Source organism: Bidens hawaiensis, unplaced genomic scaffold (assembly GCF_021521415.1).
Source record: "Bidens hawaiensis isolate Kalapana, Puna unplaced genomic scaffold, B.hawaiensis_p1.1 tig00028994_1, whole genome shotgun sequence".
Classification (NCBI taxonomy): domain Eukaryota; kingdom Viridiplantae; phylum Streptophyta; class Magnoliopsida; order Asterales; family Asteraceae; genus Bidens; species Bidens hawaiensis.
The window spans coordinates 74,979-102,812 of record NW_027494765.1 but is presented as its reverse complement, the minus strand read 5'-3'; the positions used below and the strand labels follow the sequence as shown (position 1 = coordinate 102,812).

The 27,834-nt window shown below is 36.4% G+C and overlaps 1 long non-coding RNA gene across 1 annotated transcript; it reads left to right on the top strand.

Annotated features, from left to right (window-relative positions):
* Window positions 1-337: 337 nt before the first annotated feature.
* On the top strand, window positions 338-14,008 carry LOC143578018 (uncharacterized). The gene is made up of 3 exons (XR_013143201.1): window positions 338-393; window positions 13,810-13,871; window positions 13,981-14,008. It is a non-coding gene; the product is annotated as an uncharacterized LOC143578018 (long non-coding RNA).
* Window positions 14,009-27,834: the final 13,826 nt, after the last annotated feature.

The following is a 27,834-nucleotide window of genomic DNA, read 5'->3' as shown; positions in this document are numbered from 1 at the left end:
ACGAAGGGCCACTGGTTTAACATTGTTAACAAGCAAGATAAGTCAGCTCAAAAAAGTTGTTCAATCGAGCCAAAAGGGCTAGCTGTTTCTGTTAAGGTGAGTTGATCTTTTGGTATAAATTTTGCAAAAAATGGAGCCTTATTAAATATAAAGTTTTATAATTCGTTATAGAACTTTATAGTCGAAACGTGCTTCGTATTTTACAAAGTTTTGTAAAAACTAATTCCAGATGAGTTTGAATGTCAGGTCAGCATCTTTTTCAGATTCTGTGGTCGGTTATAAACCTGACGAGCTGGTGGTCAATGAGGTTGGATTTCATGACGTCATGATGTGCCACCTCCTTTGGTTGATCAACTGGAGTTTGATCCACTGAGTGATATGGATCTTATCGAGGTATGTGTTCTTTAATTCTGTTTCAACTCATCTATCTTGTTTTATATATATATTGTTTTTGAGAACTCGGATTCATGATGCAGGTAATTAAGAAAACATGCTGCTGATAACATGTCGATTGTTCATAACGGTCAAGGTATTTCAGGTAACTAATAAAAAAAATGTCTTTTCTGATCGGCCTTATTTATCTTATATGACGTAATTTATTAACTTTTAATCTAAACTATTGTTCTTCCTTTGTGGCATCGACAGCAATTGCATCGGGCCAGGGCTATTTGGCTTAACGTTGTTAACAAGATAACAACAACTATGAAGAAGCATTTAACTTGAAATCCAAGATAACAACAAAGCTTGTTGGAGACTGTCATCCTAGTTTTAGTTTTAGACTTTCATCTTAGTCTTACGTGTAACATGGCAAATCTCTTAGCTTTATTGTACTCATTTGTGATAAGCGTGTTCTCATAAGTGTGGTTATTAATTTGTAATTGTATCTATTAGTGTTCTTAACTTAGTTATTGATGTAGCGACAAATTTACGGGTACTTTCGTTAAAGTTTTTGAATTCATACCCTATTATTGTCTACTTGGTATCTTGTAAGTGTTAAAAAGATTTATTAGGTATGTTGGTTGCTCCAATATACTTATTTAATTAATGAAAGTGACCCTAGTCTAGGCTTGTTTAACAAGTGATGGAGGCTTGGTCTTGATATCAAGCGCATTGGCTCGTCTCGATAACTAATTAATCGTACTCTCTATCAAAAAATTTTAAAATTAGACAAGTTATCTCACTCGCCCAAAATAGACATTTATAGGCCGTCTTTGTTGAAAATATATATAAAATAACCACCCATAAGAGAACAAATAAGCACCACCGGCTAAGACATTAAAGCGTGAGCTAAATTACAGTAAAAAAAATGCAAAAACGTTGAGGGGTTAACAAAAAAACTAATCAAAATGGTATATATGTAAAGTGGAGTTTAATTGTGGCCATCAAACCGGTGGCAAACTTTTTACGGATGTATAAAAGAGCTTGCTAAGTTCTTAGCCTTACTAGGAACTTTATTCAAAACAAATAGACCAAATGTAAAGCACATGCTATATTTTAGTTGTCTTGTACGGACACTTTTATTTATTTTGATAAAAACCAAAGGTTTATATTCATTTTTATAATTTTATTTCCATTCAACTATTCTTTTTGAAGAGTTTTGAATTTGAGTTACATGTGTTGGTAAGATCGGGTCAAGTCATGAATGCAAGGTGCCTCGATAACATGGATGGTGTTATGCAAGTGTTCTCTTTTCTTTTCTTGAACAAGATTACATACTGTGACATCTGACCCGATCCGACCCGACCCAGGTACCCGTTTCTCTGACCCGATCTCTTTCTTTTATGATTTAATATTTATTTATACTTATATTTTACTTTCAATAATAATAATATACTTTTCCCTCCCGCCTCTTTCTCTCTCTTTCTTTCCGCCGTTCCGTCCCTCTCCTCTCTTTCCGCCTTCTTTTCCCTCTTGTCGCCGTCCCGCCCTTAAGCCTTGAACCCTTTCCTTAACTCTTTGCTTGTCCTTTGTTTCTTCCCGCCTAAGGATGTCTGCAGCTCCACGCGTCAGACTCCTTACATGGAAGCCTGCGTGAAGACATCTTGTTCCTGCGATGCGTGAAGAGAACTCTTCTCGCAGCGCGCTAAGAATGCATGTTCTTCCCGCAATGCGCTAAGAATGTATGTTCTTCCCGCAATGCGCTTAGAATTCTAGTTCTTCACGCAGCACGCTAAGGATTGGTGATTCTTCCCGCAGTGCGCTAAGGATTGTTGTGCCAGCCTTCGCGCTCGCGCACTCAGCCTTCCCGCGCTTAACCCTTGTATCTTCTGTTTATTCTAGCCGTTTGCTTTTGTAATGTCTTTTCTTCTGAGCTGTTGACCTAACCTATCTAATGTCTGAATAGTTACTTTCGGCGCAACATGCGTACCAACCCCATTGGTTGGTAGAAAAAGTGACTGACATTATCTTTTGAGATCTGCTTTTCCATGCTTTAACCAGTAACTTTATCTGTCCTCTCCCATGCCTTTTTACTGTTCCCTGTCAGCCTTTTTCTCTTTTTCCTTGCTGCCATATCTTTTGATATCTTTTGCTTTTGGAATCTTTTGCTTTTTGAGATCTTTTCCCCTTTTTCTAGGGATTGTGTTCCCTAGGGTTTCCCTATAAATAATAATGTTAATTTCCTAACACTACACACACAAAGCACTTAATCTCTCTTATTCTCTCTTGCTCCTTGCTCTCTCTGCCGTCCTCCTCTCTGCCTCCGTCTTCCTCCCTGTTCTGCCCTGCTTTTCCGGTAATATATATATATATATATAATAATTTACTTATGCTAACTTATAATCAAGACTTAACCCAATCATTAAAACAATAATCTTGTTTATAGGTTAACTTGTGCTTGTTTAAAGTTGGTTCTTGCTTTATCTATCATCGCATCTTTATCAAGTGAGTAATCTCGTACCTAATCCCTTTTTATTTTTAATGTTTTGGGATGTTCATGTGTTCGTACAAACTTAGAGTCTTAAACTTGTTTATGAACTTTAGTCGCGCAGTATCCCATGTGTTGAGGACGTTTACTTGGCTGTTTATTTGTATGTGTGTATCATTAACCGCTTTGTTCGGCCTATTCCGCAGTTTTCATGGATCCATTAGATGAACACGGGAGACCTATCGTTTACGGTTTTCTTTGTTTACACTTGCACAGATGTTTTCTCGTTTTTGTGCTCAATTGGGAGCACGGATTGAACTATGAACTATGAGCTATGATCTATTTAGGCTTGATCACAATCTGATTGCACCCTTGTTAAACACCAGACATACACGTGTTGCGCGCAGATTTATTGTTATCTATGTATTGTATTAAACTTGATTTCTCACCAACACGCAAGTGTTTGACGTTTATTTTAACACATGTTCAGGTTTGCAGTAGTTGTTTTGGAGCTTGTGGACACATAGGAAGTTTTCTTTATTTTGGACCTAGATTAAAATGTATCAAGACAAGTTATTGCTGTTCGAATATTATGATTTATAATATATTGATTATGTTGGTTTATTTATATCTTATGTATACGTTGCGCATGCGTGAATGAATGTATTTATTAAATATTGACACCCAATAGTGTCACGAGTAATGAAACAATATGTGGCGCCCCGATGTATAATCCGCCTTTGGTCGGGGTGTTACAGATTGGTATCAGAGCTCGTTGACTTTAGGATAGGTGGTTAGACGTAACGGCCTAGAATACCTAAGAGTCCCTTCTCGCGCATGAGAGAAATCTCATGTTTGCGCGCTTATTGTTAATTACTCGTTATTTATGAATATGCTCGCGCTTGCGCAGTATATGATTTTATGTTTTATTCCGCGATATTTCGATTTTTGATTGAATTTCGATTTTTATTGATATTCGTTTGTTGGATTTGAAAAATCCGAAAAGTCATGGTGATACATGAATTGTTGATTTTCAATTTCCATTTACGATTATGTTCTGAGGTTGGAGACTTGAAAAGTCATGGTGATACATGAATTGTCAACCTCCAATACTCATTTTCTTGTATATTTTATATTGAAGATTGAAAAGTCATGATGATACATGAATCGTCAATCTCCAATACTCGTTTGCTCGTATATTTTAAATTGGGAATTCGGAAAGTCATGGTGATACATGAATTGTCGATTCTTGATTCGAATTTGTTACCTTAATTAAGTCTGCATTTAAAGTCATTTATTTTACTTTAACTTTTGACAGTAACTGACTCCGTGAAACCAAGCTTTTCGAGGTTATACTTTGCGCTAAAACCAAGATATTAACTAAAATTAAAACTTTTATAGAATGCCTCCGCTATCTCGCCGATTTCAGAGAAGAGAAGCCTCGCGCATGCGTAGACAGCAACGTTCCCAGGAAATGGCCGCCGCGATAGCCCAAGCCTTGAGCCAAAACAACACCTCGAGTTATAACATTAAGTCCTTTAACGCGGGTAACCCTCCAAAGTTCACAGGTCTTGAAGGAGCCACCGTGATGCTCCAATGGCTCGAAAAGATTGAAAACACTTTCCTCCATACCCAATGCCCCTCAGACAGACGAACCCTATATGCTTCCAGTGTCCTGGAATCCAGAGCGCTTACATGGTGGAATGGAGTAGCTCATGCGCGTGGCGCAGAGGCTGCTTCTAGCATGACATGGGAGGAATTCAAGGAGATTCTTACGCGAGAATTCTGCCCTCCCAACGAAATTAAGCGCCTGGAGGAGGAATTTTGGAATCTTAAGCAATACAGCGGTGAAGCGCGCGAGTACGCGACGCGCTTCCACGAGCTAAGCTTACTGGTCCCTCACCTTGTTACCCCTTCCCGCCGAGCCATAGAGAAATTCCTTGGGGGTCTCCCCATGGAAATTCAAGATTCTGTATGGGCCAGAAACCCAGTAACCCTCTCTGACGCCATTGAGTTGGCCGCTGTGCTCAGCGACAACCATGTCAGAGCAGGAACCCTGTTCCTGCTGGGAGCTGAGAAAACCAAACCCACCAAGACTGTCCATGAACCAACAGAAACCAAACCTGAACCCTCAAACCGTAACAACCTCAAGCGCAGGCGCAAGGCCTATGCGCTTACCAACCCGCCCATTGCCCAGCAACCCATTTATCAACCCCCAGTTTATGCGCCTAACCCTCTGACAGCTTACCCAACACCTCCTGTAGTCCATAACTATGTCTTAACCAATCCCGCACTCCCTGCCCCGCCACCTAAGAAACCTTACACAGGAAATCAACCCTTTTGCCCAACCTGTAGACTTCACCACCCAACCCAAACCCCGTGTCGTCAATGTAACCGATGTGGCCGCGTTGGTCACTCTGCTGAGTTCTGTAAAATCCTTCCCGCCAACCCAATTGCGCCAACACCACCAGTCTACCCGCAGAACCCACAATCAATCTACCAAAACCCACGACCCAGATCGTGCTTTAACTGCGGTGATCCCAGTCATTTCCGGAACGCGTGCCCGAGACTACAAGTGCAAATCACACAAGCGAATCCGGTGAACCAGATTTCAAACCAAGTGACGCGTGGACGAGCTTTTAACATAACCGCGCACCAAGCGCAAGCGAATAATGACGTAGTTAATGGTACATTTTTGCTTAACGGATTTTATGCTTCTATACTTTTTGATACTGGCGCCGATCGAAGTTTTATCTCTCGCGCCTTCGAGCAGAAGCTTGCGCGACCGCGCAGCGATTTAAAAGAAGATTTTTCAGTTGAATTGGCTAATGGCGAAACTGTTTTAATTAACTCGGTGATTAAAGATTGCACGCTTAACCTTAACGAAAACGATTTTCTGATCGACCTCATCCCCATGCCTCTTGGAAGCTTTGATGTTATCATTGGTATGGACTGGCTTACGCATAATCGCGCCGAAGTTATTTGCGCCAAGAAGTTGATTCGCATTCCTCGAGAAAATGGTGATCTTCACATCTACGGCGAAAAACCCTCCCGCGGTCTTAAGATTATGTCCTGCGCCGAAGCCCACAGACTCATGCGGAAGAAGTGTGTTGCATTCTTAGCCCATGTGGTTAAACCTGCTGAAGAGAAGAAGCTTCGCGATATCCCTGTTGTGCGTGATTTCCCTGAAGTTTTTCCTGATGATCTTCCTGGTATCCCTCCCGCTCGTGAAGTCGAGTTCCGTATTGATCTTGTCCCTGGTGCTTCCCCCGTGGCTAAATCTCCTTATCGTCTTGCACCCGCTGAGATGCAAGAATTGGCAAGCCAACTTCAAGAGTTGACTGCTAAAGGATTCATCCGCCCTAGCTCTTCGCCCTGGGGTGCTCCGGTGTTGTTCGTTAAAAAGAAAGATGGATCGTTTCGCATGTGTATTGATTACCGCGAGTTGAACAAACTCACCATTAAAAACCGGTATCCCTTACCGCGTATTGACGACCTCTTTGATCAACTCCAAGGTGCCTCTTGTTTCTCGAAGATTGATCTCCGCTCTGGCTATCACCAGTTGCGCATCCGCGATGAAGATGTTCCGAAGACTGCTTTTCGAACTCGTTATGGCCATTTTGAATTCTTGGTCATGTCCTTCGGTTTAACCAACGCACCCGCCGTTTTCATGGATCTAATGAACCGGGTGTGTAGGCCTTTCTTGGATAAATTCGTGATTGTGTTTATCGATGATGTTCTGGTGTATTCTAAGACCAAGGCCGAGCATGAGCAACATCTCCGATTGGTGTTGCAAAAGCTTAGAGCCGAGCAGCTCTTTGCCAATCTTTCCAAGTGTGAATTCTGGTCTGATGAAGTACAGTTTCTTGGTCATGTTGTAAACAAGATGGGTATTCATGTCGACCCATCCAAAATTGAAGCAATCAAGAACTGGATTACGCCATCCTCTCCTTCTGAGATCCGTTCCTTTCTGGGCTTAGCTGGTTACTACCGGCGATTCATTTCGAACTTCTCGAAGATCGCTTTGCCTTTAACAGCTCTAACGCACAAAGGTAAACCATATATTTGGGGCTCGAAGCAAGAAGAAGCCTTTCTAACGCTCAAGCGTTTGTTGTGTGAAGCTCCTGTTCTTGCGCTACCTGAGGGTAATGATGATTTTGTCGTGTATTGCGATGCATCCAACCAAGGTCTCGGTTGTGTTCTTATGCAACGAGGCAAGGTTATCGCTTACGCATCAAGGCAACTCAAGGTTCATGAAAAGAATTATACAACTCACGATCTCGAACTTGGTGCAGTTGTATTTGCCTTGAAGATCTGGAGACACTACCTTTATGGTACTAAGTGTATCCTCTACACTGACCATAAAAGCCTTCAGCATATCTTTGATCAAAAGGAACTTAACATGAGGCAACGCCGATGGAACGAACTCATCAGCGATTACGATTGTGAGATCCGGTATCATCCTGGTAAGGCTAATGTGGTAGCCGATGCGCTCAGCCGAAAACCCTGCCAGCTTAACTGTATTTTGCCGCGCACGCAGCTTCACTTCGCGCCGATTCAAAGCAACCTTGAATCGCGTATTCGTGACGCGCAGCGCGCATCCATCAGTAATGGTAACCTTCGCGCCGAGTTAGCGTGTGGCGCGGAAGCGCATTTTGTCCCTAATCTGAGTGGAATTCTCTGCTATCTCAATCGCATCTGGATTCCCTTTGATGAGAATCTTCGCGCTGATATCCTGAGTGAAGCGCATAAATCTCGGTATTCTATTCATCCCGGCGCTGATAAGATGTACAAGGATTTGCGCATTACTTATTGGTGGCCCGGTATGAAAAAGGATATTGCTGTGTTCGTAGCTAGATGCCTGACTTGTTCTAAAGTAAAAGCTGAACACCAACGCCCATCTGGTTTGCTCGAACAACCAGAAATTCCTACGTGGAAATGGGAATGTGTAGCGATGGACTTTATTACCAAGTTACCTTTGACAGCAAGCAAACATGATAGCATTTGGGTAATAGTGGATCGTTTGACTAAGTCTGCTCACTTTCTGCCCATTCGTGAAAACTACCGTGTTGGGCAACTCGCGCAGCTTTATGTCAAGGAAATTGTCTGCCGCCATGGTACTCCTTTGAGCATCATATCCGATCGCGATGGCCGTTTTATATCTCGCTTTTGGAAATCTCTCCAATCTGCGCTAGGAACTCGCTTGGACATGAGTACGGCATATCATCCCCAGACTGACGGTCAGTCTGAGCGAACTATTCAGACTCTTGAGGATATGCTCCGATCTTGTGTTCTTGATTTTGGAGGTAATTGGGATTCGCACCTGCCTTTGATCGAGTTCTCTTATAATAACAGCTATCATTCCAGTATTGGTATGGCCCCATTTGAAGCACTTTACGGTCGTAAGTGCCGCTCCCCGATTTGTTGGAGCGAAGTGGGTGAAACTCAAATCACAGGACCCGAACTTATTCAAGAGACAACCGATAAAATCGCCAAGATCCGTGATCATCTGCTGACTGCCAGAAGCCGACAGAAGAGTTACGCAGATCGTAGGCGGAAGCCTCTCGAATTTCAAGTTGGTGATCTTGTTCTCCTCAAGGTGTCGCCCTGGAAAGGTGTTGTCCGCTTTGGGAAGAAAGGTAAGCTTGCTCCTCGATATGTTGGTCCATTCAAGATTCTCGCGCGTGTGGGAAAAGTTGCCTACAGACTTGACCTGCCGCCCGCGCTCAGTAATGTGCATCCAACGTTCCATGTATCCAATCTCAAGAAGTGTTTAGCTGACGAGAACCTTCACATTCCACTTGATGAAGTTCAAGTTGATGAAACTATGCATTTCGTTGAGAAGCCTGTTGAGATTATGGATCGCGAGGTTAAGCAAACCAAGCGCAGTCGTATCCCTATCGTGAAAGTTCGCTGGGAGTCCAAGCGCGGAGCCGAGTTTACATGGGAAAGGGAAGATCAAATGAAGATCAAGTACCCGCACCTGTTCTCTGCGCAACCTACTTCGAGATAAATTTCGGGACGAAATTTCTTAAAGTAGGGGAGACTGTGACATCTGACCCGATCCGACCCGACCCAGGTACCCGTTTCTCTGACCCGATCTCTTTCTTTTATGATTTAATATTTATTTATACTTATATTTTACTTTCAATAATAATAATATACTTTTCCCTCCCGCCTCTTTCTCTCTCTTTCTTTCCGCCGTTCCGTCCCTCTCCTCTCTTTCCGCCTTCTTTTCCCTCTTGTCGCCGTCCCGCCCTTAAGCCTTGAACCCTTTCCTTAACTCTTTGCTTGTCCTTTGGTTCTTCCCGCCTAAGGATGTCTGCAGCTCCACGCGCCAGACTCCTTACATGGAAGCCTGCGTGAAGACATCTTGTTCCTGCGATGCGTGAAGAGAACTCTTCTCGCAGCGCGCTAAGAATGCATGTTCTTCCCACAATGCGCTAAGAATGTATGTTCTTCCCGCAATGCGCTTAGAATTCTAGTTCTTCACGCAGCACGCTAAGGATTGGTGATTCTTCCCGCAGTGCGCTAAGGATTGTTGTGCCAGCCTTCGCGCTCGCGCACTCAGCCTTCCCGCGCTTAACCCTTGTATCTTCTGTTTATTCTAGCCGTTTGCTTTTGTAATGTCTTTTCTTCTGAGCTGTTGACCTAACCTATCTAATGTCTGAATAGTTACTTTCGGCGCAGCATGCGTACCAACCCCATTGGTTGGTAGAAAAAGTGACTGACATTATCTTTTGAGATCTGCTTTTCCATGCTTTAACCAGTAACTTTATCTGTCCTCTCCCATGCCTTTTTACTGTTCCCTGTCAGCCTTTTTCTCTTTTTCCTTGCTGCCATATCTTTTGATATCTTTTGCTTTTGGAATCTTTTGCTTTTTGAGATCTTTTCCCCTTTTTCTAGGGATTGTGTTCCCTAGGGTTTCCCTATAAATAATAATGTTAATTTCCTAACACTACACACACAAAGCACTTAATCTCTCTTATTCTCTCTTGCTCCTTGCTCTCTCTGCCGTCCTCCTCTCTGCCTCCGTCTTCCTCCCTGTTCTGCCCTGCTTTTCCGGTAATATATATATATATATATAATAATTTACTTATGCTAACTTATAATCAAGACTTAACCCAATCATTAAAACAATAATCTTGTTTATAGGTTAACTTGTGCTTGTTTAAAGTTGGTTCTTGCTTTATCTATCATCGCATCTTTATCAAGTGAGTAATCTCGTACCTAATCCCTTTTTATTTTTAATGTTTTGGGATGTTCATGTGTTCGTACAAACTTAGAGTCTTAAACTTGTTTATGAACTTTAGTCGCGCAGTATCCCATGTGTTGAGGACGTTTACTTGGCTGTTTATTTGTATGTGTGTATCATTAACCGCTTTGTTCGGCCTATTCCGCAGTTTTCATGGATCCATTAGATGAACACGGGAGACCTATCGTTTACGGTTTTCTTTGTTTACACTTGCACAGATGTTTTCTCGTTTTTGTGCTCAATTGGGAGCACGGATTGAACTATGAACTATGAGCTATGATCTATTTAGGCTTGATCACAATCTGATTGCACCCTTGTTAAACACCAGACATACACGTGTTGCGCGCAGATTTATTGTTATCTATGTATTGTATTAAACTTGATTTCTCACCAACACGCAAGTGTTTGACGTTTATTTTAACACATGTTCAGGTTTGCAGTAGTTGTTTTGGAGCTTGTGGACACATAGGAAGTTTTCTTTATTTTGGACCTAGATTAAAATGTATCAAGACAAGTTATTGCTGTTCGAATATTATGATTTATAATATATTGATTATGTTGGTTTATTTATATCTTATGTATACGTTGCGCATGCGTGAATGAATGTATTTATTAAATATTGACACCCAATAGTGTCACGAGTAATGAAACAATATGTGGCGCCCCGATGTATAATCCGCCTTTGGTCGGGGTGTTACACATACTATGATTGTACTATATGATATGATGTAATATAATACAATACAATACCATATAATGTGATACGATAAGATATGGTGTGATATGATACGATTGGATATGATATGATATGATGTGATACGATGTGATATGGCATATGAGTGAAACAATATGATTTGATAAGATATGGTATGATATGATACCTTATGATATGATAGGATCTCATATGATATGATATGACGTGACATGACATGATATGATGTGGTATAATTTGATATGTTACAATAAGATATGATATGACATGATGTAATGCAATGCAACGTAACGTAACGTAATGCAGTGATATAATACGATGCAATACGATATGATATGACACGATATGATACGATACAATATGATATGATATTATACGATATGATATAATGTTTTATCATTTATTTTGATATGATATCATAGCTCTTATTGAGTGAAGCGAATATAAGTGAAAGACCTCGGAGGTTTGGTGTAAGGAAAAAAAAGTTGGGAATGACTGTATTCGTGTAGACATTTTGGGAATTTTTTTGACTGATGGACAAATCTTTGATTTGTAAGAGAACAATAGACAATATGGGGATTTCCCTATAATATAATACCATATAATTGATGTGATGTGTTGTAATATGATATGATACGATACGATACGATATGATAAGATACATTATTATCTAATATGATATGATACGACATGATGCGATACGATACACGATACGCCATGATAGGTTAGAATACGATATTGTATGGTACGGTATGGTATGCCACTCATTAGTGCTGCCTATAGGCCTTAGGTACTTTGCCGAACTACAGATAATTAATGTCATATAAATGAACACATTTTGCCTATCTAATGGTAGTTATGGCCCGGGCGATACTTAACGAGTACAACTCCACAAATCAAGGTAGATATTTTAGGTGAAATTTGCAGCATCCTTTGAACATATTCTATTTTGGTCGAAAAACACAAACGAGCCGATTACCGACTTTGGTTGCGTGAATAAAAGATGTCTAATTCTATCATCACGTTTTTTTCCGCTATGTGGCACGATCAATTCCATCGTGCACATCTACATGGAATGTTTATGGTTGCATTGGTTATTTGGTAAATGAATCTTGAAGACTCAAACTCAGCTATCTTGATTAGAAATCAAGCACATTTATCATTGGCTATGACTCAATTGCTATTTAGCACTTACCTAGTATTGTTTAGGTGGTCATATCAAAATGATGATATTTTCCATAAAAAGTGTAAAGATGTATTAGATATGGTTAGAAAACTAAATTATAATTTTTGCATTCTTTGTAAAAGCACGTGACGTATTTATTACTAAGGTTTTCTTAATTGGCATTAGAGTTTAGACATACATGATGTCCTTCCCAATGTTTTAAAAAACTTCATATGTACAACACAAAGATGTCACACTCATTTATATGATTGTCAGATTTCAAATTAGTTAAGTGTTATTAGATATTCCGCAAGAAGATCTTGCTCATGCATACATGTTTCTGTTGCTACGTTAAACCACATCATGTACATATTACCTGTAGCTACAAATGTGCCACAAAATCTAAGGCGGAAAACTACAAGGTTAAAATCCTAATATCAATCGGATTTTATTTGAAATCTTAGAATCTATACAGATCCCAAGCAGTCACACACGTGCTTCTTTCATGGTTACTGCTATAGTAAAGTGCCCTTATCTCCTTTTGCAACTTAAATCACCGTCCAGAAAATCACATACTGCTACGTGAGCGCACAAAAAGCACATAATCGTGTGGGATGTGTTTGTCTCACCTATTTAACCCTTTAATACGTGCATGTGTATTTGAAACAAATTAGGTATCACATAGATAGACGGCTATGTGATACCGAATTCTGATACAAAACGTAATGTAAACATATATATATGCTTTGAAGAATATTACATCCACATATAATATTAGACAAGGAAAAAAAACATAAAAAACCAAGAAAATAAATTAGAAAAAGAAACGGTGACACTTTGCATAGCTAAATATTATTTACTTTTGATATAATTAATGATGCTATGAATATATAAAATGAAAGGGTAATAGATAAAAAGAAATCAAATAGAGAATCAAATTGAGGGGTTAAATATGAAAAATCAAACACCATGCACAATTATTTAAACCCTAATTCTCAACCCAGATATTCATATTACTACTGGACGCCTCTTCTGTAGTCTAGAGCGCCGCCATCTATAAGCCTTCTGAGCATCGCCGATCCATTGCCGGTGCTATAAACAAATAGCGTTGTGAGTTCATGGTATGGGTTCTTTATTTCTGATTCATCTCATCCATATTCTTATATATATATATAATAATGTGTTGATAACTTGTATTCATATTGTTGCAGGGAACTCAAGAACACATGTTAACTGTTGATAACATGTTGATTGTTCATAGGGGTGAAGGTAATTCAGATAACTGTCTTTTCTGATGGACCTTATTTATGATATATGTCTTGCCATCTGATAACTATTATTCTTCTTTGGTGGCATTGACAGCAACTGTATCAGGAACGAAGGGCCACTGGCTTAACATTGTTAACAAGCAAGATAAGTCAGCTTAAAAAAGTTGTTCAATCAAGCAGTAGGGCTAGCTGTTTCTGTTAAGGTGAGTTGATCTTTTGGTTTAAATTTTGCAAAAAATGGATCCGTATTAAATATAAAGTTTTATAATTCGTTATACGGGCTTCGTATTTTACAAAGTTTGTCAAAACTAATTCCAGATGACCTTGAATGTCAGGTGATCAGCTTCTTTTTCGGATTCAGTGGTCGGTTATAAGCCTGAGGTTGGATTTATGATGTGTCACCTCATTTGGTTGATCAAGTGGTGTTTGATCCACTGAGTGATATAGATCTTATCTAGGTATGTGTTCTTTAATTTTGTTTCAACTCATCTGTCTTGTTTTATATATATATATTGTTTTTGAGAACTCGGATTCATGATGCAGGCACTTAAGAAAACATGCTGTTGATAACATGTCGATTGTTCATAGCGGTGAAGGTATTTCAGGTAACTAATAAAAAAATTATCTTTTTCTGATCGGCCTTTATTTATTTTATATGACGTAATTTATTAACTTTCAATCTGAACTATTGTTCTTCTTTGGTGGCATTGACAGCGATTGCATCGGGCCAGGGCTATTTGGCTTAACTTTGTTTACAAGGAAGATAAGTCTACTTAAGTTTTAGAATGTGGCCGAACTATGAAGAAGCACTTACCAAGCTTGTTGGAGATTGTTATCTTAGTTTTAGAATATGCCAGAACAATAATAGTAATGTATGTGTTGGGAACTTTAGTCTTACGTGTTACTACGCAAACCTCTTTATCGTACTCTTTTGTGATAAGTGTGTTCTCAAAAGTGTCGTTTAATTTGTAATTGTATCTATTAGTGTTCTTAACTTAGTTAGTGATGTAGCGACAAATCTATATATTATACTTTTACAAGTCATATATAATTTTGCTGAATTCACACCTTATTATCGTTTACTTGGTATCTTGTAACTGGTTAAAAAGATTTGAGAGAGAACATCTTGTTTATCAAGTTTGTTGGTTGCTTCAATATACTTATTATTTAATGAAAGTGACCCAATATACTTATCGTTTACTTGGTCTTGATATTAAGCGCATTGGCTCGTCTCAACAACTCATTAACCGTAATATCTATCAGAAAATTTTAAAATTAGACAAGTTATCTCACTCCCCCAAAACATACACTTTAAAAGCCGTCTTTGTTAAAAAAAATAACCGGCTAAGTTATTAAAGCGTGAGCTAAATTTCAATAACAAATGCAAAAACGTTGAAACAATGGAGTTCACAAGAAATACTAATCAAAATAATATATATGTAAAGTGGAGTTTAATTTTAGCCATCAAACCGGGGATAAAAGAGCATGTTGAGTTCTCAGCCTTAATAGGAACTTTATTCAAGCCCAACAAACCACATGTAAAGCACATGCTATATTTTAGCCGCAATATACGGGCACTTTTGTGTATTTTGATAAAAACTAAAGTTGTATATTCATTTTTATATTTTTTTTCCATACAACATGTTCGGTCAAGTCATAAATGCTAGGTGCCTGGATAACATGGATGGCGTTATGTAAGTGTTCTCTTTTCTTTTGTTAAACAAGATTACATAGTATGATTGTAATATATGTATATGATGTAATACACATTCATGACTTGATACGATATGAAATGATATGATATGATACCTTATGATATGATACAATATGATACGATCTGATATGATATGACATCACATGACATGATATGATGTGGTACAATTTGATATGTTACGATAAAGATGTGACATGACATGATGTAATGTAACGTAACGTAATATACGGCAATGATATGATATGAGACGATGTGATATGATATGTGATATGATACGATATGATATGATATTATATGATATGATATAATGTTTTATGATTTATTTTGATATGAAATGATATGATATCATAGCTCTTATTGAGTGAAACGACTATGAGTGTAAGACACCGGAGGTCGGCGTCTGTCATATATATAGAATAATAGAATCTTTCTCATACTTGGTTCGTTTACAAACCGAATCAAGCCGAGCCGAGCCAATCGAGCATTTTTTTCAAGTGAACATCAAGCAATTTACACAACCCTACGCTAGTTAACTCGGATCAAAGTAGCAGAGAATTAGAAAAATAAATATTAATTATAACTCTAACTACTTAAAATGTGTCACATTTTTCTAGAAACTAAAGTTGGAAGGTTAAAATCTTAATTTGAAGATGTAAGATATGAAAATGTTAATTTAAAGCTTTAATTAAAAAAAATGTTTGTGAAGATCGAGTACATATGAAACTGTTAATTTGATTAAATAAATTCAATGGGGTTATGAATCATGTGGATTAAAAGCATTACAAATTGTATGATGTGCGGAGTTTGCATAGCGTGTTTATTGTGTCCGATTGAACAAATATGGTATGTAGTTTATGATGTCTAATTCTAGTTTTTGACAGATTAAGTGATTAACATGTTGGGATTATTGGGCCATTTAATTTAGTCTCATCGGAAATGACTAGCTTATTAAACAAGTTAGATAGATCAATTCAAATACGAACTATGTAGTATTAAAATAGTTAAAGCAGCCAACTAAAAACTTAATTATTTTATATTGTTGTCTTTCCCTAAATGAACTACATGTTACACTTTGTTCAACCATGTAAAGTTTCAATAAACAACAACTATTTATCACATAGGCCCAATGGGCCGGTAGTAAACCCCAATTAGATGATTATACAGTTTAATTCCCGTGAGTCAAAATCAATGTTGGTGTAAATTGTAGAAAAATATATATTTTTTAACAAAAAAGCAAGGTCGCTGAAAATCAGCTTAACACACTTCTTCTCGCCGCTCACGTCATCAGTAATTTACTCCTATCAATTGCAATCCGTACATTTTTCATCGCAATTTGCTTGAATTATATTTGATCATTAACATGGTTATATATATATATATATATATATATATATATACACCTTTAACATGATTTTTCATTGGAATGCCCGTTTTGACTCGACACACTATGCTCACAACTCGTATCGACCCGAATCCGTTTGGACCCGTCACCAGCACCCGTTTAATATATTTGAAAATGGCTCATTTAACTTATCTTCTCAGAACTCGTATTGGCCCAAATAGATTTCGACCTGTCACCTGAATCCATTTTGATTTGAAGCAATTTGATATGTTTGGAAACAACATGATTTGACCCCGAACTCAGTTTGCTATGAACTCGTACGGATGGAAACTCGTCAGATGAATCTACTTTGATCCGCACTAGTTTGATATTTTTGAAAACGACACGTTTTGACCCGAACTCATTTTGCTTAGAACTCGTATCTACCCGAACACATTCGGGCTGTCACTAGCACCCGTTTTGATATGTACTGTACTGATTTGATATTTGGAAACCGCATGTTTTGAATACTGCATTATTTTGCTTGGGACTCATATAAAGCCAAACCCATTCAGGCTAGGCCATCACTTATCGTTTGACCCGCCCAGTTTGCCACACTTGGTTTGGAGTAGTTTTGCTTCCTTTTTTTACCACTGTAATTAAATTATTTTCACTACTTTGGAGATAAATATAATGTAAATCAACATGCTGATAATTTAATGTATCCGTCTCAACCGCTTTAAAAACTTCATGCGTACAACATAAAGTCACTATTGCACTCATTTTTTTACAAGCGACTTCAAATTAAGTGTTGATAACTTTTTGTAATAGCACCTTGGCTATTCGTATGTACTTTTAAATAAATGTTAAACACAAAACTTGTACTTCATAATCTAAACAAAAGCAAGAAGTTTCAAACATGGAATGCAATCTTTACTCGCCATCATCCTAAAGATGAAAGCACAAATCTAGAGCGAATATAATTAAATTGAAATCGTAATTAAATTTGATGAATATATGAAGAATTTAAAAATTCATTCGTATGCTTCTTTCATGGTTGTTGCTAGTCTAAACACACAACACATCTTATATTACCTTAATAAATCACATATTGTTGTGTGAGTTGAAAGCACATAATCAATCATGTGGGTGATTGTGTATTAGTACATTTGGGAGAAGTGCATAATCGTGTAGATGAAGCATGTGGTTGTATAAATAATGTATTAGATACGGTTACAGGAAAAATATAGCATCTTTCATTTTATTATATAGGAGTGTAAGGCGCACTTACCACTAGGGTTTTTAAAGAAGGAAATGGGCTTAATAGTCGTGCATGATGTCTTCTTATCGATCAATATCTTAAACGTACAATTATCTTAAACGTACAATTTAAGACCTCACACTCAATTTTTCAGATGTTTTAAATGAATTGTTATTAGGTCTTTTTCACAAAACAACATGATTATAAATATATGTCCCTATTGTAATGTAAAACACAATGTGAACATAATACTTTTCATATTCTTTTCATGTAATACATCGTGAACATAAGTCTTAGCGGCTGCCTTTGAACATATTCTATTTTTGTCGACAAACACAAATGGCTCGGTTACTAACTTTGGTTGCGTGAATAAAAGGCATACCATCACGTTTTTTCCCGCTATGTAGCACGACCGTTGTTAACAAGCAAGATAAGTCAACTTAAGTTTTAGAATGTGGCCGAACAACTTTGAAGAAGCACTTAACTTTAAATCCTTGTACCAACCAAGCTTGTTGGGGATTGTTATCTTAGTTTTAGAATGTGGCCGAACAATAACAGTAATGTACGTGCTGGGAATTTTAGTCTTACGTGTAACAACGAAAACCTCTTAGATTTATTGTACTCTCTTTGTGATAAGCGTGTTCTCATAAGTGTCGTTATTAATTTGTTATTGTATCTATTAGTGTTCTTATCTTAGTTAGTGATGTAGCGACAAATCTACATATTATAAATTTACAGGTCGTATATATTCTTCAAAATTTTTGAATTCATACCTTATTATTGTCTACTTGGTATCTTGTAAGAGTTAAAAAGATTTTAAGGGATAACACTTGTTTATCAGGTATGTTGGTTGCTCCAATATACTTATTATTTAAAGAAAGTGACCCTAGTTTAGGCTTGCTTGACAAGCGATGGAGGCTTGGTCTTGATATTACGCGCATTGGCTCGTCTCGATAACTCATTAACCGTAATCTATCAGAAAATTTTTAAATTAGACAAGTTATCTCACTCGCCCATAACAAACATTTAAAAGCCGCCTTTGTTGAAAATATATAAAATAACCACCCATAAGAGAACAAATAAGCACCACCGACTAAGACATTAAATCATGAGTTAAAACTCAATAAAAAAAATGCAAACACGTTGAAATAAAGGGGTTAACAAGAAAACTAATCAAAATAATATATGTAAAATGGAGTTTAATTTTAGCCATCAAACCGATGGCAAACATTTTGCGGACGGATAAAAGAGCATGCTAAGTTCTCAGCCTTACTAGCAACTTTATTCAAGACCAATAGACTACATGTATATCACATGCTATATGTTGTCTTATACGGGCACTTTTGTTTATTTTGATAAAAAGTAAAGGTTTATATTCATTTTTATAATTTTTTTTTTCATTCAACATGTTCATTTTGGAGAGTTTTTGAATTCGAGTTACATGTGTTGATTAGATTGGGTCAAGTCATGAATGCTAGGTGCCTCGATAACAAGGATGGTGTTATGTAAGTGTTCTCCTTTTCTTTTCTTGAAAAAGATTACATAGTATGATTGTAATATATATGATGTGAAATGATACGATTAGATATGATATGATATGGTGTGATACGATGTAATATGGCCTATGGATGAAACAATATGATTTGATACGATATGAAATTATATAAAATGATACCTTATGATATGATACGATCTGATTTGATATGATATGACATTACATGACATGATATGACGTGGTACAATTTGATATGTTACGATAAGATACGATATGACATGATGTAATGTAATGCAACGTAACGTAATATAAGGAAATGATATGATTCGATATGATATGTGATATGATACGATACGATACGATATGATATTATACAATATGTTATATGTTTTATAATTTATTTTGATATGAAATGACATAATATCATAGCTCTTATTGAATGAAGTGACTACGTGTGAAAGACCCCGGAGGTCGGCGTTTGTCATGTATATAGAATAATAGAAACTTTCCTCATGTTTGGCTCATTTGCAAACCGAACCAAGCCGAGCAAATAGAGCATTTTTTTTTCACTTGAGTATCGAGCATTTTGCATAACCCTACGCTAGTTAACTCGTATCAAAGTAAAAGAGAATTGGAAAATATATTTATAACTCTACTTAATATGTGTCAGTTTTTCTAGAAACTGAAGTTGGGAGGTTAAAACCCTAATTTAAATATGTAAGTAAGATATGAAAAATGTTAATTAAAGCTTTAATTTAAGGAAATTGTTTGTGAAATCAGGTACATATGAAAATGTTATTTTGATTAAATAAATTCAACGGGGTTATGAATCATGTGTATTAAAAGACATTACAAATTGTATGATGTGCGGAGTTAGCGTGTTAATTATGTCAGCTTGAACAAATATGGTATATAGTTTATGATGTCTAATTCTAATTTAAGTGATTAACATGTTATGATTGTTGGCCCATTTAATTTAGTAGCCCCTTAATGGTCATTAAGAGGCTACCTCTTAATGGTTCATAACATCTTAATGGTTAAGAGATAACCTTAAGTCTGAATGGATAACAGACTACCTTTTAATGGTTACCTCTTAACCATGTAGACTTAATTATGGTCACCTCTTAACTATTAAGAGGTTATGAACCATTAAGAGGTAGCCTCGTAATAACCATTAACGGCTACCAAACAGCCCCTTAGTCTTATCGGAAATAACTAGCTTATTAAATGTGTTAGATAGATCAATTCAAATACGAACTATGTAAACTAGCTAAAGCAAACAACTAAAAACATGATTATTTTATGTTGTCTTTCCTTAAATAAACTACATGTTACACTTTGTTCAACCATATAAAGTTTCAATAAACAAGAACTATTTATCACATAGGCCCTATAGTAACCCCAATTAGATGATTATAAAGCCTAATTGCCATGCGTTAAAATCAATGTTGGTGTAAAGTATAGAAAAAATATATATATATTTTTAAACAAAAAAAAGAAGCAAGGTTGCTGAAAATTAGCTTAACACACTTCTTCTCGTCGCTCACGTCGTAAGTAATTTACTCCTATCATTTGCAATTTGTACATTTTTCATTGGAATTTGGTTGAATTATATTCGATCATGAACATGGTTTTATGTATATACCTTTAACATGATTTTTCATTGGAATGACCGTTTTGACTCGACACACTATGCTCACAACACGTATCAACCCGAATCTATCACCGGAACCCGTTATTCAAACCGATTTAATATCTTTGAAAACAACTCTTTAACTTATTCTGCTCAAAACTTGTATTGGCTCAAATCTATTTCGAGCTGTCACCTGAATCCATTTTGATTTGAAGCAATTTGATATGTTTGGAAGGAACATGATTTGACTTCGAACTCAGTTTGCTATGAACTCGTACCGATGGAAACATGTCAGATGAACCTATTTTGATCTGAACTAGTTTGATATTTTTGAAAACGACACGTTTTGACCCGAACTCATTTTGCTTAGAACTCGTATCTACCTTAACACATTCAGGCTATCACCAACACCCGTTTTGATCTGTACTGTACCGATTTGATATTTTTGGAAACTGCCTATTTTGAATATTATTTTGCTTGGAGCTCATATTAACCAAAACTCTTTCTGGCCAGTCCATCACTTATCGTTTGATCTGCCCAATTTGCCACACTTAGTTTGAAGTAGTTTTACTTTTTTTACCACTATAATTAAATTATTTTTCACTACTTTGGAGATAAATATAATCTAAATCAACATGTTGATAATTTAATGTATCCGTTTCAACCGCTTTAAAAACTTAAGTGTTGATAATTTTTTGTAATAAAATCTTGGCTATGCGCATATGTACTTTTAATAAATGTTAAAACACAAAATTTGTACCTCAAAATCTAAACAAAAGCAAGAAGCTTCAAACATGGAATACAATCTTTACTCGCTATCAGCCTAAAGATGAAAGCACAAATCTAGAGCGAATATAAATTGAAATCGTAATTTGAATTTGATGAATATATGAAGAATTTAAAAATCCGTTCGTATGCTTCTTTCATTGTTGTTGCTAGTATACACACGCAACGTACACATGCTATATAACCTCTTAATTAATCACATATTGTCGTGTGAGTTGAAAACACATAATCAATCATGTGGGTGATCATGTGCGTAATCATGTAGATGAAGTATGTGGTTGTATAATAATGTATTAGATACGATTAGAAAAAAAGATAGTATCTTTCCTTTTTTTATAGGAGTGTAAGACGTGCTTACTACTAGAGTTTCTAAAAAAGGAAATGGGTTTAATAGTCGTGCATGACGTCTTCTTATCGATCGATATCTTGAAAGCACAACTTAAGACCTCACACTCAATTTTCACATGTTTTTTTAACGGTTATAAGTTTCTTCACAAAACAACATGATTACGCGTATATGGGTATATGTTCCTGTCGTAATACTTTTCATTTTCATGTAATATAGTTAGGCAGGAAAAAACATCAAAAACAAGAAAATGCAATAGAATAAGAATCGGTGACACTTTGCTATTTGCACAACTTTATTTAATTACAAATTACTCTTGTATAAATGAAAAAAAAAAAAGTGGGTGATTAATAGATAGACCAAATTAGATAGATAGTTAAAATGAAGGTTTAAAATGAAAAATCCCACACCAAGCATTTTCTTATAAATCAAACCCTAATTCTACTTCATTCGTTCATATCCTTATATCATCAGACACATCTTCTTAATATAGCGCCGCACCTGCCACCAACTGGGCACTGCTCATGTGTCAGAATATTGTCAGGTACATATTCCTTAATCCTTAACATATGTTTCCTCTCATCTATCTTCGTTTATATTGTTCAATTGTTGAGTTATATATTATACTGACAAGGTCTCTGATTCATGATGCAGGGAACGAAAGAACAACGTATAACATGTTGATTGTTCATAGCAACTTGACTACCACTGAGCCTTTCATGGAAAAGATGTTTGATGCAAACATGTGGTACATCCCGCATGATTGCTTGAATGCTAACCGCCTTATGGAGTCGATATAAGGTGCGTGAGAAGGCCAAAACGTGCAAAAAGGTAGTGAAGGTAGGATCAAGAAAGTTGAAGCGGAGGTTGTGAAGTTGAAGAAGACCGCTTACAAGATTGAAGAGGTCACAGGTTGTTTGAAAGAGAAGGTTGAGCACAAGTTCCAGGAGGAGATTGATGCCCAATAGATAGTGTTTAGGTGTTTAGCTATGTTTTTTCTGCTTATGATAGACTGTAATTTTCATTGTTTTTTTTTTTTTTACTTTTTGTTAATGATTATTCATCATATTCTATGAATGAAAAGGTTGAACAATTTTTTTATTTTTTTTCTAGTTAATTGACCATGTTGTATTCAAGAAATTAGAAAACAAAGTTATGATCATGAATAGAAATCCAAAACTAGAGCATATTAAGTTGTATTATCAAAACTTTCTTATTTAAATTTTCAAAGTTTTAGATAAAAAAAGTTACTGCAAGTCAGTACGTACTACACAAAACAAAGCTACTGCAAGTCACTGATATGATATCCCTTGATAATTACCAACGGATCACTGATAAAATTCATCTGGATAGTTGCATCACAAATACCCTATTTTATTTCGGAGTAACACTTCGGTATCCACCTTCGCCAATGAATTTATGACAAAACTATATTTCATTAAAAGTCATTCATTTTGCAATGGTATCCACCTTCACCAATGACTTTATGACAAATTAATCTATCTTTCAGTAGAAGTTGTTGATTTTGCAATGGTTAATACTTTAAATATTACAACATTCTTCATGATTCAGGTACATTCATACATTTATTTTGCGGAATTTATTAATCTTTATGGAAACGATAATATATCATATCAAACAAATTACACAAACAACTTTAGTTTCGAATGCAGCATAAGAATCTCTCTTAAATGATCCATAGTTCTCTCTCATTAGCGCCCATACTAGATGTAGCTCGGGACTTAAGTTTTGTCCAATCAATAAAACTTGACACACTTTTGTTGAAAGTATCATGTTTATTGACCGTTTTCACAACACCAACATAGGAAGGAGCACTCATTTTCATCCTCGTACAATTAATAAAACTATCGAACCTTGAGTCACCAAAAGTCTTCTGATCAACCAACCTTTTTCCACCGCTAAAATTGTCATTCTTTGTGACATCGTTTGAAGAAAAGCGAACGTTTTTAGCATACTTCACATCCGAGGGAGGAACATAATTGATTGGGATCTCGTTAGACAGTACTGGCTGCGTGTAGGAAACCTGAGCTTTAGATGATTTTGAAGGATCACGCGACGAAACCTACCAAATGTGGCTTTACGTATCTTTTCACAACAGCTCGTTTGATTTTTGTCCATTTTATGGTTTTTGAGGTGTTTAGAGGCTTCAGGGCCAATTAATAGGCCAATGGAACATGAAATGTATTATAAAATCCTTAGGTTGCAAGCAAAAAGAGGTCAAAATGTCAAAAAGGTACGGAAATTTTCATTATTGAAGCCATCCATTAACGATTCTGATCACACTACTAACTCGCTTATCTATAGCGTTTGGCGTGTATTCGCTTATTTGTCTATTCGCATAGAATTATATAAAATCATTTCTTTATGAAGTTGCAGGTTGAATCAGATTCTTGAATTGCCAAGATTAGGCTAATGGTGCAATTAAGTAGTTGTAGGAATCTTGATGAATGGGTTAATTTCTTGTTGAATGTATCTTTTGGCCTAATTATGAAAATATAAATGGATTACTTGTTATCATTTCAGATTCTTTGTGCCAAGCATATTCGTGTGTGTGGGCTTTTATTTGTTATGTTAATTTCAGGTTAGTTCGGTACTTCCATGGACCCGCGTGACAGTCAATATAGAATCAGTTGGGTCATCGGTATATATATATATGTGAAATGTACATGTTTGATCAGAGCAAAACCCGGCTGCAAATGCTGGTCGGTCTGTTTTAAGGTTACATTATAAGAAACACTATAGTCACTCGTTCTAATTTTTCCTCTTCTATTATAAGTGTGTTATTGAAAGTTAAAAACATATTTTTATGCCTTTAGTAAGGTATAAAAATATCAAAAAAAAATGTGTAGTTTAATAGGAGAGTATAAAGACCAACGGCTTTGATTAAGAGGTGATGGTTCAAGTCTCACTTAAATGGCCCGTATTTCTCACTAGCACCCATACTAGATGTACCTTGGAACTTAAGTTTTTTCCGATCGATAAAACTCGACACCATATCATTGAAGGTATCATGCCTACAAACCGTTTTCACGACACCAACATCAGAAATTCAGGAGGAGCACTAATTTTCATCTTCACATGACCAATAAAACTATCGAGTCTTGATTCACCAAAAGTCTTTTTATCAAGTATCAACCAACTGTTTGCACCTACCACTAAAATTGTTGTTCTTTGAGACAACCTCTGAATAAAAATGAACGTTTTTAACAAACTTGATATCCAAGGGAGAAACATACTCGATTGGGTTCTCGTTAGACAATGGATGCGTCTAGGAAATCCAATCTTTAGATGATATTGAAGGATCGCCGTGACGAAACCTACCAAATGTAGCTTTAGTGCTTTACGTATCTTTTCACAAGGTCGGTTTTGGCTAGGTTTATTTTTCGCCATATGATAGTTTTTCGATGTGTTTAGACTTGACATGCAACATGGCCAATTTAAAGGGAATGGCACATGAAATATTTCATAAAATACTTCTCTTGCAAGCAAAAATAGATCATCAAAATGTCTAAAATCTAAAAGGTTTGGAAATTTTTCATACAAGCATCCTTCAAAGATTCTGATCACACTTCTAACTCGTTTGTCTATTGGCACTATTGCGTTGGCTTGTACTCGACTATCTCTCCCGCGTTAAAAGTATACAAAACTATTTCTTTATGGTTGCAGGTGGAATCAGATTCTTGAATTGGTAAATATAGTCTAAGATGCAAGAGTAGCTCTAGAAACATTGATGAATGTGTTTCTTGTTGTTGAAGGCATTTTTTTGCCTAATTATAATTGGTACGTACATAGTAATTACTGGCGTTTAAGAAACCAACAAAATTTTGAAGTTTGATTCCAATTCCTTGCATATTAATTACTCGTTACGTTTCTGACCAGACCAAAAGCTAGGCTGGCGTGTTCATGTTTACTAGTTCGATGTTTTAAATTTCGCAGACCACAATAGTTTGGTTAGTTTGACCTTCATGGACCCGTGTCACATTCAGTATAGAATCAGTTGTGTTAAAAGTAACTAATTAAAAGGTTTACAATCAGTTATTCTAATTTTTCCTCTTTTGTAAGTGTGCCTTCAAAACATATTTTTATGCCTTTAATAAGGTGATACCATTTATTTTTGAAAAGTTATATGGTTAAGGTAATTGAATTTTTCTCATATGATAAACATAATAAGCTCATAAGCTTTAAATAAATGTCATGCGGTGGAAGTGGTAAGATATATAACATCAAATGTCTAACTAAGTTTACGGAACATAGCTGATTCACCGACGGTCACGTCTATCAGCATTTTGTCGATAAATGTGTTACATAAATCCATCGGTGCCAGACCATTGAAAATAAAGCTATTTCTACTCATCCGGACTGAAGTAGTGCAACAGCCATGTGAAATCACAAGGTTGTTTAACCAATTTACATAGTCATTTGGTCTTGTGAAAAGAACCCAAATCTACACATAAAAGTCACCAAACCATGTCAAATATGTGTTTTACATATTCGTGTTTACTAAAGAAACCCCAAATTGTCCCAGAAATTTACACAACTATAAATGTAACGAAATTTCGAAATTTAACATAGTTATGAGTATTGTTTAAATAGATTCTGTTCTCAAAATGTTTTTGGTTTGCTTAATTTGGTTTGGAGTTTTAGCTCTTTCTATACACTTATGACATGCTTATAATGTATTTTGGTGTATACTTTAAAATCATTACAATCAAGAAGGTGAATAATCTTCATTTGAACCAGGTTTTTGGGAAGCAACGGCCTTGTACCATTGTTTGCAGCGAGCAGCGAGAAGGGGTAAAGAGCGAGCGGCAAGGAGGGTCAACATGGTGTATATTCATGAACAACTACTAGTTGGATTGTCGTAAAGGTAATTCCTATATGAAGTTTTCCGTTATATATTAGTTTTCCATTTCCATATTTAAATATTCATGTACAAACTAATATTGTCATGTATTTTTAAAGAAGTATGTGTGTTAAACAATGACTCGAGTATCAACAAAGTTCGCAATTAACAATAAAAATTAACTATTATTTGTTTAAAACATAAAGATATATAACATGAAATCAAATCAAACAAATTACATACGCAACTTTTGTTTCAAACCAACGTAATAATGTCACTTGAATGGCCCATATTTCTCATCAGCACCCATACTAGATGTAGCTTGGAACTTAAGTTTTGTCCGATCGATAAAACCCGACACCATATCATTGAAAGCTGTATCATGCCTACTGACCGTCTTCTTAACACCGACATCCGAAGGAGCACTCATTTTCATCCTCGTACGATTAATAAAACTATCGAATCTTGATTCACCAAAAGTCTTCTGATCAACCAACTTTTTGCGCCCACCACCAAAATTTTCGTTCTTTGGGACATCCTCTGATGTAAAATGAACGTTTTTAACAGACTTGACATCCGAGGGAGGGACATACTCGATTGGGATCTCGTTAGACATTGGTTGCATGTAGGAAACCTGAGCTTTAGATGATATTGAAGGATCACCGCGACGAAGCCTACCAAATGTAGCTTTACGTATCTTCTCACAAGGACAGTTTTGGCTAGTTTTGTTTTTCGCCATATGGTTTTTAGATGTGTTTAGAGTTGAGATGCAACATGGCCATTTAAAGGGAGTGACACATGAAATGTTCCACAAAATCCTTCTCTTGCAAGCAAAAAAGAAATCAAAATGTCAAAAAGGTATGGAAATTTTCATAAAAGCGCCCATAAACGATTCCGATCACACTTCTAACTCGTTTGTCTATTGTGTTTGGCTTGTATTCGACTATCTGTCCCGCGTTAAAAGTATAGAAAACTATTTCTTTATAAAGTTGCAGGTGGAATCAGATTCTTGAATTGGTAAAATTAGTCTAAAGATGCAATAGTAGTTCTAGAAATCTTGATGAATGTGTTTCTTGCTATTGAAGGCATCTTTGGCCTAATTATGAAAATAATTAGGATTGGTAGTAGTTATTTGCGTGTAACTAAAT